This window comes from Hyperolius riggenbachi, chromosome 4, assembly GCF_040937935.1.
Source record: "Hyperolius riggenbachi isolate aHypRig1 chromosome 4, aHypRig1.pri, whole genome shotgun sequence".
NCBI classification, from domain to species: Eukaryota; Metazoa; Chordata; class Amphibia; order Anura; family Hyperoliidae; genus Hyperolius; species Hyperolius riggenbachi.
This window is the reverse complement of record NC_090649.1, coordinates 65991123-66004492: the sequence shown is the minus strand read 5'-3', so window position 1 is coordinate 66004492 and position 13370 is coordinate 65991123. Positions and strand designations below refer to the sequence as shown.

At 48.8% G+C, this 13370-nt stretch overlaps 1 protein-coding gene across 1 annotated transcript in view; it reads right to left on the bottom strand.

The window, feature by feature from the left end:
* The window catches only part of LOC137571263 (cytochrome P450 2K6-like), a 113904-nt gene that overhangs the window by 86127 nt on the left and 14407 nt on the right, over positions 1-13370 (bottom strand). The gene's annotated exons all lie outside the window — the stretch shown is intronic.

The following is a 13370-nucleotide window of genomic DNA, read 5'->3' as shown; positions in this document are numbered from 1 at the left end:
CCTCCTGGAGCCCTCCCCCCCTTATAAAATGCAGGCAGCATCAGGCATTGGACTCACTCGTGTGCCTGCAGTAATTAGAAAAGGGAGAGCTGCTGCAGACTCTCATAGGGAAAGCTTAGTTAGGATCTTGTAGGCTTGTTAGCTTGGTCCTTGCTGATTCTTATTGCTAAAAAAGCACCCCTCAACAGCTCTTTTGAGAGCTAATCTTGTTCTTGTGATCTTTTTTTTGTGTGTGTGGCCCACTTGCATTATATTTATATACAGCCCTGTCAGTCAGTCGCAGCTGGCCTTTGGCCCCTTAACCTCCCTAGCGTTTTGATTAATTTCGGCGCACGGCCGCGGGAGGGTTTTTTTCAGCTAATTTTTTTTTTACATGTAGCTAGCCTCCCCCCTCCCTCCGCTATCCCACCCACCCCTCTGATCGCTGCCGGTAATCATATCCAACAGGAAATCCCGTTCTGAACGGGATTTCCTGTATGGGCTTCCCCTGTCGCCATGGCGTCGATCGGAATTACGTCATCGACGTCGTGACGTCAGGGGGAGTCCAGATCCACCCCATAGCGTAACCTGGCGGTGATTGGCCAGCCTGCGCAAGGGGGCCCTCTTTCGCAGTGGGTAGTGGCGGATTGGCGGCGATCGCAACAAACACGCAGCTAGCAAAGTGCTAGCTGCGTGTTTGAAAAAAAATTATGCAAATCGACCCACCAGGGCCTGAGCAATGCACTGTGGCGTTACTGGACGCGCTGAGCTCGTCCATAACGCCCAGGAGGTTAATTCCTACTGTGCCACTTCCAGGCCCAGCACATTCAGTGACTACCTGTGTGTATGACAGGCAGCTGCACATTTGTATTTGCAATCACTGCACCTGTTCACTGTTTAGTCCACCTACCTACCTACCTACGTGAGCGCATGCATTGTTAATACCACCAGTCATTGCACCTGTTCACGGTACATGTGTGTGACAGGTACACATTTGTAATACCCAGCAGCACTGCATATACCTACCCACCTGTTCAGTGCACCCACCTACCCACGTGAGCGCATGCAGTGTGATATTTAATACCACCAGTCACTGTACTTGTTCACGGTACGTGTGTAACAGGTGCACATTAGAGATGTGAGCGAACAGTTCGCCCGCGAATCTCTAAGTGGCCGTACTACTTCCGGGTCACTATGACCCGTAGTAGTACGGCTACGCTGGGCCAGCGGTGCGCGTCTTTGATCGTGCGCCTGTTGCCGGGCACTCTCTGCACATGAGCGTGACATCACTCATGACATCACACACATGCTCAGAAAGTGCCCGGCAACTGGTGCGTGATCAAGGACGTGCACCGCCGGCGCAGCCAGACTACTACTACGGGTCATAGCGACCCGGAAGTAGTACAGGGTGAGGGGTTCGCCGGGAAACGGTTCGGGAACCGTTCGCCGACATCTCTAGTGCACATTTGTAATACCCAGCAGCACTGCATATACCTACCTGTAGAGATGGCCAGAACCTCAAATTTTCGGTTCGCGAACGCAAACTTCCGCAAAAGTTCGGTTCGCGCGAACTTCCACGAACCGCAATAGACTTCAATGGGGAGGCGAACTTGGAAACTAGAAACACTTATGCTGGCCAGAAAAGTGATGGAAAACATGTTTCAAGGGGTCTAACATCTGCATGAATGAGTGGGATAGACGCCAAAAGTCCCAGGGAAAAATCTGGATTTGACGCAAAGCAGCGTTTTAACCCCCTTGGCGGTATGAAAAATGCCGCCAGGGGGAAGCGCAGCAGTTTTTTTTTATTTTTATTTTTTTAAATCATGTAGCGAGCCGAGGGCTCGCTACATGATAGCCGCTGCTCAGCGGCATCCCCCCGCCCGCTTCGATCGCCTTCGGCGATCTCCGATCAGGAAATCCCGTTCAAAGAACGGGATTTCATGGAGGGCTTCCCCCGTCGCCATGGCGACGGGGCGGGATGACGTCACCGACGTCACTGATGTCGGGACGTCATTGGGAGTCCCGGGCCACCCCTCGCCGCTGCCTGGCACTGATTGGCCAGGCAGCGCACGGGGTCTGGGGGGGGCGCGCGCCGCACCGGATAGCGGCGATCGGGCGCGCGGCGGCGGCGATCGGGGTGCTGGCGCAGCTAGCAAAGTGCTAGCTGCGTCCAGCAAAAAAAAAATTATGTAAATCGGCCCAGCAGGGCCTGAGCGGCACCCTCCGGCGGCTTACCCCGTGTCACACACGGGGTTACCGCTAAGGAGGTTAAGGGCAGAAATCACATTGAATGCTAAATTGTAGGCCTAAAGTGCTTTAAAACATCTTGCATGTGTATACATCAATCAGGGAGTATAATTAGAGTACTGCTTCACACTGACACACCAAACTCACTTTGTAACGCACCGCAAACAGCTGTTTGTGTAGTGACGGCCATGCTGGACTGGTGCGCACCATGGCGAGAGTGCAGGCCCATATGATCGCCGGGCTGTTGGGAGCACAATGATAGAACAACAGTGACTGTCCAGCTGATCAAATTTGGTCTGTCCACAAAGCAGCGACCTTATTATCTTGGGTGTGCTTCCTACCCCCCCGAGACACTCATATAGCCGTGGGTTATTGCTTCATTGTGATACGCAAGCCCCTTCACCGCGGCAAGGTAATGATCACAAAGGGGAATTGGCACATATACATGCCTTTTGTTTTGTTGTTGCAGCTGCAGTGCAGCCAGAAAAATTAGGCAGGCATGTACACGCACCAGAAAAATTATTATAGCGGCCGCTGCTAGCAGTGGCCTTAAAAATTCAGGAATCCGCCTGGTGTCCTGGACCCTGTAGGTGGTGGCGGAGAAGGCAGTCAAGCGGCCTGCAGGCAGAGGTGCTGTGTGGGGAGCAACTTAGTGTTGGGACAGGCAGTCACATGGCGTGCAGGCAGAGATGCTGTGTGGTCAGGCATGCTCGAATGTACCCAAATTCGATTCGAGTACATTCGAATTCGGGTCCGGGTCAAATTTGGATTCGGCCGTGATCATGCCCATCGAATTCGAGTCGTGATCAGTAATTGAATTCGGGTAATAGTCGTGATCACGAATTCGGATGGCCTTCAAGCAATTTTTATTTTTTTTTGAAAGGGAAATCACAATTAAATAGGTTGATGGAAAACTTTTTCTCTGCATTTCTTTTTTATTCTTCTTCACCATCTTTACCTTTTTCTTCTCTCCATCTTTTTCTTCACCGTCTTCTTTTACCATCTTCTTTCTCATCATCATCACCATCATCTTCATCATCTTCTTCACATGCACCTGGTTCTTCTCCACCTTCACTTGGTTCTTCTTCTGGTTCATCTTCACTTGGTTTTTCATCTTATTCGCCTGGTTCTTCTTCGTCTTCTTCTCCTTCATCATCATCTGGTTCTTCTTCTTCAATCATCTGGCTCTTCATCATCATCATCATCATCATCATCATCATCTGGTTCTTCTTCACCTGGTTCTTTTTCTTTACCTGGTTCTTCTTCACCTGGTTCTCCTTCATCTGTTTTTTCTTCTTCTTCTTCACCTGTTTCTTCTTTACCTGGTTCTTCTTTTTCTTCACCTGGTTCTTCTTCTTCACTTGGTTCTTTTTCTTCACCTGATTCTTCTTCTTCTTCGCCTGGTTATTCTTCACCACCATCATCTTTTTTTTGTGTTCATATTCTTCCTCTTGTACCCAACAATGTTTTTTCCCTTACAGAACTCAACTTTTTTCTTCAACAGCATAGCTAAATTTGTGGCATATTAGCTAGTGGCGCATGGCAGCAGCGCATAATTCTGTGTACCCTGGTGGAGGCAACACAGACAGCAGGAGGTTAAATACAGTAGCAGCAGGAGGAGGAGGAGTGACGTGTGGCAGCAGGCAATGTAATGAGCCATGGTACCTAGCGTTGGTACCATGGCTGTAAATAAACACCAACAGGAGGAGGTTCCGGACAGCTGTCGTGCAGCCCATATTGTGTCCAATACACAACTGGGACAGCACAGTTTTCAACCCAGACACCTCTGATTATTTTTTTTTTACAACAGTATATAGCTATTGTAGTGGCGTAATAGCTAGTGGCGCATGGCAGCAGCGCATAATTCTGTGGACGCTGGCGGTGAGAACACAGACAGCAGGAGGTTAATTACAGCAGTAGCAGCAGGAGGAGGAGGAGTGATGTGCGGCAGCAGGCATGTAACGGGCCATGGTACCTAGCGTTGGTACCATGGCTGTAAATAAAAACCAACAGCAGGAGGTTCCGGACAGCAGTCGCGAAGCCCACATTGTGTCCAATACACAACTGGGACAGCACAGTTTTATACCCAGACACCTCAGAATATTTTTTTTTACAAGAAAATATAGCTATTGTAGTGGCGTAATAGCTAGTGGCGCATGGCAGCAACGGATAATTCTGTGGACCCTGTGAAGCTTAGTTAGGCTCTTGTAGGCTTGTTAGCTTGCTCCTTGCTGATTCTTATTGCTAAAAAAACACCCATCAACAGCTCTTTTGAGAGCTAATCTTGTTGTGATCTATTTTTCTTTTGTGTGTGTGGCCCACTTGCATTATATACAGCCCTGTCAGTCAGTCACAGCTGGCCTTTGGCCCGTTGGTGGTATAATTACTACTGTGCCAGGTGCACATTGTAATACCCATCACTGCATATACCTACCTGTTCACTTCAGTGCACCCACCTATCTACGTGAGCGCACGCACTGTGCCTGTCCGGTACCTGTCTGTGTGTGACAGGTGCACATTATAATATGTGATGGGTGATATCACAGCACAACGCAATAAAGGTATTACTGCCAGTAATCCTTCTCCCATGTCCACGCAGGCAAGGAGTAGGACAGGACGCTCCAGCGATCTCATGGTGATGTCGGACATGCAGTCATTCTTTAGTCCAATGCCTCACCTTAGCCCTTCCAGATCCACCCTCCACCAATGCCTCGACCGGCAGGTAGCCGACTACCTGGCATTAAGTGTGGATGTAGACACTGTGAGCAGCGATGAACCCTAGGACTACTGGGTGCGCAGGCTTGACCTGTGGCAAGAGCTGTCCCAATTTGCCATCCAACTTCTGTCTTACCCTGCCTCAAGCGTCCTATCAGAAAGGACCTTCAGCGCAGCTGGAGGCATTGTCACTGAGAAGAGAAGTCGCCTAAGTCACAAAAGTGTTCAGTACCTCACCTTTATCAAAATGAGGCATGGATCCCGGAGGGCTACTGCCTGCCCGAAGACTAAGTCAGTCCCCACACAGCATCTCTGCCTGCACTCCGTGTGACTGGCTGCCTGCCCCAAGACTAAGTCACTCCCCACACAGCACCTCTGCCCGCAGGCTGCTTGACTGCCTTCTCTGCCACCACCAACAGGGTCCAGGACTCCAAGTGGATTCCTGAATTTTTAAAGCTGCCTAATTTTTCTGGCTGCACTGCAGCTGCAACAACAAAACAAAAGGCATGTACATTTGCCCATTCCCCTTTGTGATCATTAACTTGCCGCGGTGAAGGGGCTTGCGTATCACAATGAAGCACTGACCGACGGCTATATTAGTGTCTCGGGGGGAAGGGGGGGGGCACACCCAAGATAATAAGGTCGTTGCTTCATTGTGGACAGACCAGATTTGATCACCAGGACAGTCACTGTTCTATCATTGAGCTACCAAAGCCCAGCGACCATATGGGCTTGAAAACCGCCACGGCCTGCACTCTCGCCATAGTGCGCACCAGTCCAGCATGGCCGTCACTACACAGACAGCTGTTTGCGGTGCGTTATAGTGAGTTTGGTGTGTCAGTGTGAGGCAGTACTCTAATTACACTCCCTGATTGATGTATACACATGCAAGATGTTTTAAAGCACTTTAGGCCTGCAATTTTGTTGCCGAAGTTCGCGTTCACGGTTTGCAAACCAAAAATCGGAGGTGCAGTGATGGGTATTACAATGTGCACCTGTCACACACAGACAGGTACCGGACAGGCACAGTGACACTACGTTCGCTCACATAGGTAGGTGGGTGCACTGAAGTGAACAACAAGTAGGTATATGCAGTGATGGGTATTATAATGTGCACCTGTCACACAGAGACAGGTACAGGACAGGCACAGTGACACTGTGTGCGCTTATGTAGGTAGGTGGGTGCACTGTGAATAACAGGTAGGTATATCCAGTGATGGGTATTACAATGTGCACCTGTCACACACACAGGTAGTCACTGAATCTGCTGGGCCAGGATGTGGCACACGCAGTAGGAATTACCAAGGCTGTCTATGCAACACAAGTGTCTGTAGGACACACACACAAAAAAATAGATCACAAGAACAAGATTAGCTCTCAAAAGAGCTGTTGAGGGGTGCTTTTTTAGCAATAAGAATCAGCAACAGGGCCGGGCCGGGCCGAGGCATAGGCTGGAGAGGCTCCAGCCTCAGGGCGCAGTGTAGTAGGGGGCGCAGAATTCATTCAGCTGTCATTCCTAATTGTGTATGAAGCAGAAAGAAATAAGAAAAGGGAATACATAGCAGTGACTGCAAGCCAGATTGTAAGGCTTGGTGGTGTATTCTCCACAGTCAGCATGCAACGCATGAGCTGGCGTGGAGGAGGTACACACACTAGCACCAGGAAACAGGCTATCCCTAGTATAGTGGAGGGGAGGACTGACTCCAATAGGAGATTGTGGCGCACAGAGCCGGTGCAGATCTGACAGCCACAAACAATGCTTTCGTTATAACGTCTCAGCGCAAAGTAGCGCTGAGCGCACAAACCAGAACTGAGGAGATCAGGACAGGTAGACAGAATGAACGCTTGCTAGCAAGCGGCTACTTAGCGACAGCAAGCGTCCAAAACCAGACAGACTGGAATGAGGCAGCCAATGTGATGCGGCGATGGCGTGCCTCACAAAGACAGGACAGGATAGTCAGAAAATAGCAGGATTAAGATAGATGAACGTAACACAGATAAATATACAATAAGTATGTTTTCCTAGCGTATTACAATTACAGCTATCAATGAAACTATTTGTAACGTCTGACTAACATATGTATATATCGGCAATGAACCGATATATGACATAAGCAGGAACGCTGACTAGGAATGGAGTAACACAGGGAACAGGACTCAGAAGGATTCGCTATCTCTTCGCAGAGATGAACGCAATCCACAAACGGTAACAGAACAGGATTCAGAAGGATTCGTTATCTCTTCGCAGAGATGAACGCAATCCACAAACAGTAACAGAACAGGATTCAGAAGGATTCGTTATCTCTTCGCAGAGATGAACGCAATCCACAAACAGAACCAGGAGCAGGGTAACTACCTCAGCACGGGTGGTCACGGTACGCGCAACCTACCAAAACGTGCTGGAAAGCTGACTAACTGCACACAGGATATAAACAGTTCGTGTACGTATACATCAGCGACACTGATGTATTAACGTAACACAAATACAAGGAAAATAATAAACGTGCTGGTATGCATATATATTGGCAATGAACCAATATATGATGCAAAGACCAGCAAAGTATCTTTATAACAATAAACACGATCGGGGGCTAAAGCGACAGCAAGGCAGGCTTAAGCTGAAGCTATGAAAACCCAAGGAAACCCTGCAGGAAGCAGATCTTTATACTGAGGTCATCCAATGGGAGCAGACATGCAGATTCCCACACAGGTGAATGATAATCAGTCACAAGCTGACAGCAGGGAAAGACAGACAAGGCTATGCAGCTTGCATGGAAAGACATCAGAACTGCCTGAGCTGCAGCACTACTTCCAGCAATAGCTGCTGCAGCAGCGATCATTACACAGATAACTAGATATTAAGGTGTTGGGGAGGTTGGGGCCCTGTGGCCCTCTTAGTCTAATAACAATCAGTGTGTCATGGCTGGGGTGGGAGGGATGGAGGGGCGCACTTTGGTGTCTCAGCCTTGGGAGCTGGAGGACCTTGTCCTTGCTCTGATCCGCAAGGAGCAAGCTAACAAGCCTACAAGAGCCTAACTAAGCTTTCTCTATAGGTCTCTGCACAGCAGCTTTCCCTTTTCTAATTACTGCCGGCACGCGAGTGAGTGAAAAGCCTGACGTTGCCTGCCTTTTATAAGGGGGGGGGGGCTCCAGGAGGGAGTGTAGCCTGATTGGCTACAATGTGCCTGGTGACTGATGTAGAGGGTCAAAGTTGACCCTCATGATGCACTATGGGGGTGAATCGAACTTCCGGAAAAGGTCTCGGTTCTCTGCGATCGCGAACCACTGAAGTTTGCTGGGAACCGTTCGCCGGCGAACCGTTCGGGCCATCTCTACCTACCTGTTCAGTGCACCCACCTACCTTCATGAGCGCACGCATTGTTATTACCACCAGTCATTGCACTTGTTCATTGTATGTGTGTGTGTGACAGGTGCACATTTGTAATACCTATCACTGCATATACCTACCTGTTGTTCAGTGCACCCACCCACCTATGTGAGCGCACGCAGTGTGCTATTTAATACCACCAGTCACTGCATACCTGTTCATTGCACCTGTGTGACCGTACATTGTATTAGCCAAGTCAGTGCATACCTTTCTCTTCATCCCCCCCAATATGGACAAAACAAGAGGCAGAGCCAGAGGCAGTCAACCTGGCAGGTCTGTTCGAGGTCGTGCTGTTGTGATTTAATGCAGCCCTCGACCAAAGTACAGTGTTCAGAAAAAGGCACGTGCCATCAACACCCAATATTGTCAGGACGTACCGTAGTTGACTATTTGACACAGAACACCTCATCTTCCTCAGCTTCCACACGAAGCGTGACATATCTAGAGATGGCCCAAACGGTTCGCTGGCAAACTTCCGGGGTTCGCGATCGCGGAGAACGGCAAACTTTTCCGGAAGTTCGGTTCACCCCCATAGTGCATCATGAGGGTCAACTTTGACCATCTACATCACAGTCAGCAGGCACATTGTAGCCAATCAGGCTACACTCCCTACTGGAGCCACTCCCCCACTTATAAAAAGCAGGCAGTGTCAGGCTTAGGACTCACTCGTGTGCCTGCATTAATAAGAGAAGGGAAAGCTGCTGCAGACTCTCATAGGGAAAGCTTAGTTAGGCTCTTGTAGGCTTGTTAGCTTGCTCCTTGCTGATTCTTATTGCTAAAAAAGCACCCCCAGCAGCTCTTTTGAGAGCTAATCTTGTTCTTGTGATCTATTTTTTGTGTGTGTGTCCCACTGACACTTGTGTTCCATAGACAGCCTTGGTAATTCCTAATGTGTGTGCCACTGTCAGGCCCAGCACATTCAGTGACTACCCGTGTGTGTGACAGGTGCACATTGTAATACCATCACTGCATATACCTACCTGTTCACTGTGCACTCACCTACCTATGTGAGCGCACGCAGTGTCACTGTGCCTGTCCGGTACCTGTCTGTGTGTGACAGGTACACATTGTTATACCCATCACTGCATATACCTACCTGTTCACTTCAGTGCACCCACCTACCTATGTGAGTGCACGCAGTGTGATATACAACTCCGTGCATACCTGTTAACTGCACCTGTGTGCCTGCACATTGTATTAGTCAAGTCAGTGCATACCTTTCACTTCATCCCCCCCAATATGGACAAAACAGGTAGAGGCAGGCCACCTGGCAGGTCTATTCGAGGTCGCACTGTCGTGATTTCGTGCGGCCCTCGACCAAAGTACAGTGTTCAGAAGAAGGCACGTGCCATCAACCCCCAATATTGTCAGGACTTAGGCCCGGTTCACATTAGCGGTTGTTTGCCAAACGGACCGGATGACCTGACCGGATCCGGACCGGATCCGGATCGGAACCGTACGGTTCTGATCCGGATCCGATCCGGATCCGGTCAGGTTGCATCAGGTAGTAATCAGGATGCGATCCGGATCCGTTTGGCAAAGTTAACGTAAAAAAAAAAAAAAATGTTGGGGTCTGGGAGGTCAGCAGAAGGGGGACCTGTGGAATCAGGCCCTCTGCTGTTAGCACTCACCTCCACCTCCGACATGCTGCCAACATCCTGCCAACACCTCCAGCTCGTGCTGCTCCACTCCAAAATGCTTGCCCATGTGTCCCCAGCCAATATCGCCGCAAAAATCCGCATAGGAAGTGGGGTAGAACATCCGGATTTCTCAGCCAGTGTGTTGTGCGGCCTCCGGTTCCCATTTGTTTGTATTGGCCGGATGGTGCAGTCCGGCTCCGCCCCGGATACGGCTGCCGGAGGGGCCGGATGAAAAAATAGCGCATGTTGGAACGGAGGCCGGAGTCCGGATCCGGCCCGGATCCGGTCCGGCTCCGGTTCTGCAGAACGGACCCATGTGAACGGACGCATAGGCTTTAATTGCTATGCCGTGCGTCCGTTCCGTCCGTTCTGCAGGCGGTGCGGCTCCGGCACGGCGATTCCGGAGGGCCACCGCAAGTGTGAACCGGGCCTTAGTTGACTATTTAACACAGAACCCCTCATCTTTTTCAGCTTCCGCACGGAAGCGTGACATATCTTCCTCCTCCTGCTCTGATTATGGCACCCCACTTAACACTCAGTCGGCCGCCACCACCAAAGTGCCATCACCCCAGGTCTCAGCGGTGTGGAAATTTTTTGTGTGTCTGCCTCAGATGAGAGCAATGCCATCTGTACTCTCTGCCACCGAAAATTAAGCCGTGGAAAGACCAAGACCCGCGTAGGGACAACTACCTTAGGAAGGCACATGATTACAAAGCACAGACTGCAATGGGGTGACCACCTGAGGAAAAGCAGCACACAAAAGCAAAGCCACACACCGCAGTGGAAGATACCAGGCCGCAATTTTTTCTCAAAAAAGGCGATACCTAAACTGTAACGTGATGTTGAAAGGCAAGTGGTGACATCTCTGGCACACAGTGTTGGGTCAAGGGTCCATCTGACCATGGATGCCTGGTCTGCAAAGCACGCTCAGGCCTGCCCGAAGACTAAGTCAGTCCCCACACACAGCATCTCTGCCTGCACGCCGTGTGACTGCCTGCCCCAAGACTAAGTCAGTCCCCACACAGCATCTCTGCCCGCAGGCCGGTTGACTGCCTTCTCTGCCACCACCAACAGGGTCCAGGACTCCAGGCAGATTCCCGAATTGTTTAGGCCGCTGCTAGCAGCGGCCACTATAATAATTTTTCTGGTGCGTGTACATGCCTGCCTAATTTTTCTGGCTGCACTGCAGCTGGCCAGCTGCAACAACAAAACAAAAAGGCATGTACATGTGCCAATTCCCCTTTGTGATCATTACCTCGCCACGGTGAAGGGGCTTGCGTATCACAATGAAGCAATGACCGACGGCTATATGAGTGTCTCGAGGGGGGGGGGGAGGGGGCACACCCAAGATAATAAGGTCAATGCTTTGTGGACAGACCAAATTTGATCAGCTGGACAGTCACTGTTGTTCTATCATTGAGCTACCACAGCCCGGTGATCATATGGGCTTGAAAACCACCACGGCCTACACTCTCGCCATGGTGCGCACCAGTCCAGCACGGCCGTCACTACGCAAACAGCTGTTTGCGGTGCGTTACACAGTGAGTTTGGTGTGTCAGTGTGAAGCAGAACTCTAATTACACTCCCTGATTGATGTATACACATGCAAGATGTTTTAAAGCACTTTAGGCCTGCAATTTAGCATTCAATGTGACTTCTGCCCTTAAAACGCTGCTTTGCGTCAAATCCAGATTTTTCCCCGGGACTTTTGCCATGTATCCCACTCCGCCATGCCCCCCTCCAGGTGTTAGACCCCTTGAAACATCTTTTCCATCACTTTTGTGGCCAGCATAAATGTTTCTAGTTTTCAAAGTTTCCCTCCCCCTTTGAAGTCTATTGCGGTTTGCAAAAGTTTGCAAGTTCACAAACGTTTGCGGAGGTTCGCGAACCTAAAACTGGAGGTTCTGACCATCTCTAATGTTAGGTACACACAATACATTTTTGCGTTCGATAAATGTGTTCGATAGATAATTTCCGTCAAGTCCGATATAAGTTTTGATCGTTTTACCGCTCGATTTCTCATAGAAGTGAATGAAAACTGATAAGAAAAGATAAGAGAATCGAGCGAGGAATCAAGATGGAAAATCGACCAAAAAAACGCATTGTGTGTACCTAGCATGACAAATATGCTGAAAGTTAAAGGACAACTGCAGTGAGAGGGATATAAACGCTGCCATATTTATTTCCTTTTAAGCAATACCAGTTGCCTGGCTATCCTGCTGTTCCTCTGCCTCTAATTCTTTTAGCCATAGACCCTTAACAAGCATGCAGCAGATCAGGTGTTTCTGACACTGTCAGATCTGACAAGATTAGCTGCATGCTTTTTTTCTGGTGTTATTCAGACACTACTGCAGCCAAACAGACCAGCAGGGCTGCCAGGCAACTGGTATTGTTCAAAAGGAAAGAAATATGGCAGCCTTCATATTCTTCTCACTTCAGTTGCCCTTTAAAGAGGAATGTAGAAGAATGAGTGAATTGTAATACATTTTTCAGGATACCTAATCTAACATTAATTATCTTGGTTTTAGCATCAGAAACGCTTCCTGTATCTATGTATTACTGTATATTTACATGAAGCCCCGCCCACCCAGTAATGCTTAGCCTACGCTGTTTAGTTATGGAATTCTCCTCCCAGAACATTTTGGGAGACTAGAGTTGAGGGAAGATTTTAAAGTAGGCAAAAACTGACTAAATACGTTATAAAGTAATATTGTAAATATAAAAATAAAATAAGCAATTGTATTAATTACTTTATATTTAGTATAGTTCCTTGTTAATGTGACACTTCATTTGAGAATTCTGAAAACTGGGACCATGAGGACCTCTATAGGGGTTGGTTCACACAGACGTTTTGCTGGCATTAAACGCAGCGTTTTAAAAGTAACGTTTTTAGGGATCTACCTCCCTCCCATGTAAGTGAATGGGAGCGTTTAGTACAAGCTTTTGCAGGCTTTCATGAAAGCCTAGCAGGTGATCCCAGCTTCTCGTCTCATCTCAAAAGCAACATGCAGCTTCTAGAAGGCGTTTGAAAGCCAGCAAAAGCCACTGAAAGCCAATGAAAGCCTATAAAAGCCAAAGGAAGCCCATAAAAACCCAGCCTTTCCATATACTTCCTGTTAAAGCCACCAAAAGCCCAGAAAATGCATAGCTCTCCTGAAAGCCATTAAAAGCCTTCAAAAGCCGTTAAAAGCTAAGCTGTTGAATGCTGGCATTCTTGAAAAAAAACAACAACAACACAGTATTTGAACAAAACGTTAAGCAGAAATTCAGCAGAAGCTCATGGGAACCAACCCTAAAAGTCTCAAAGCCCCAATCTAGGATTTTTAATCTAATTAGCCTTTCTTACCTCTCTCCCAATAGTGAGATAGTTCTCAAAATCATCTTATATTAACAACCAGTTA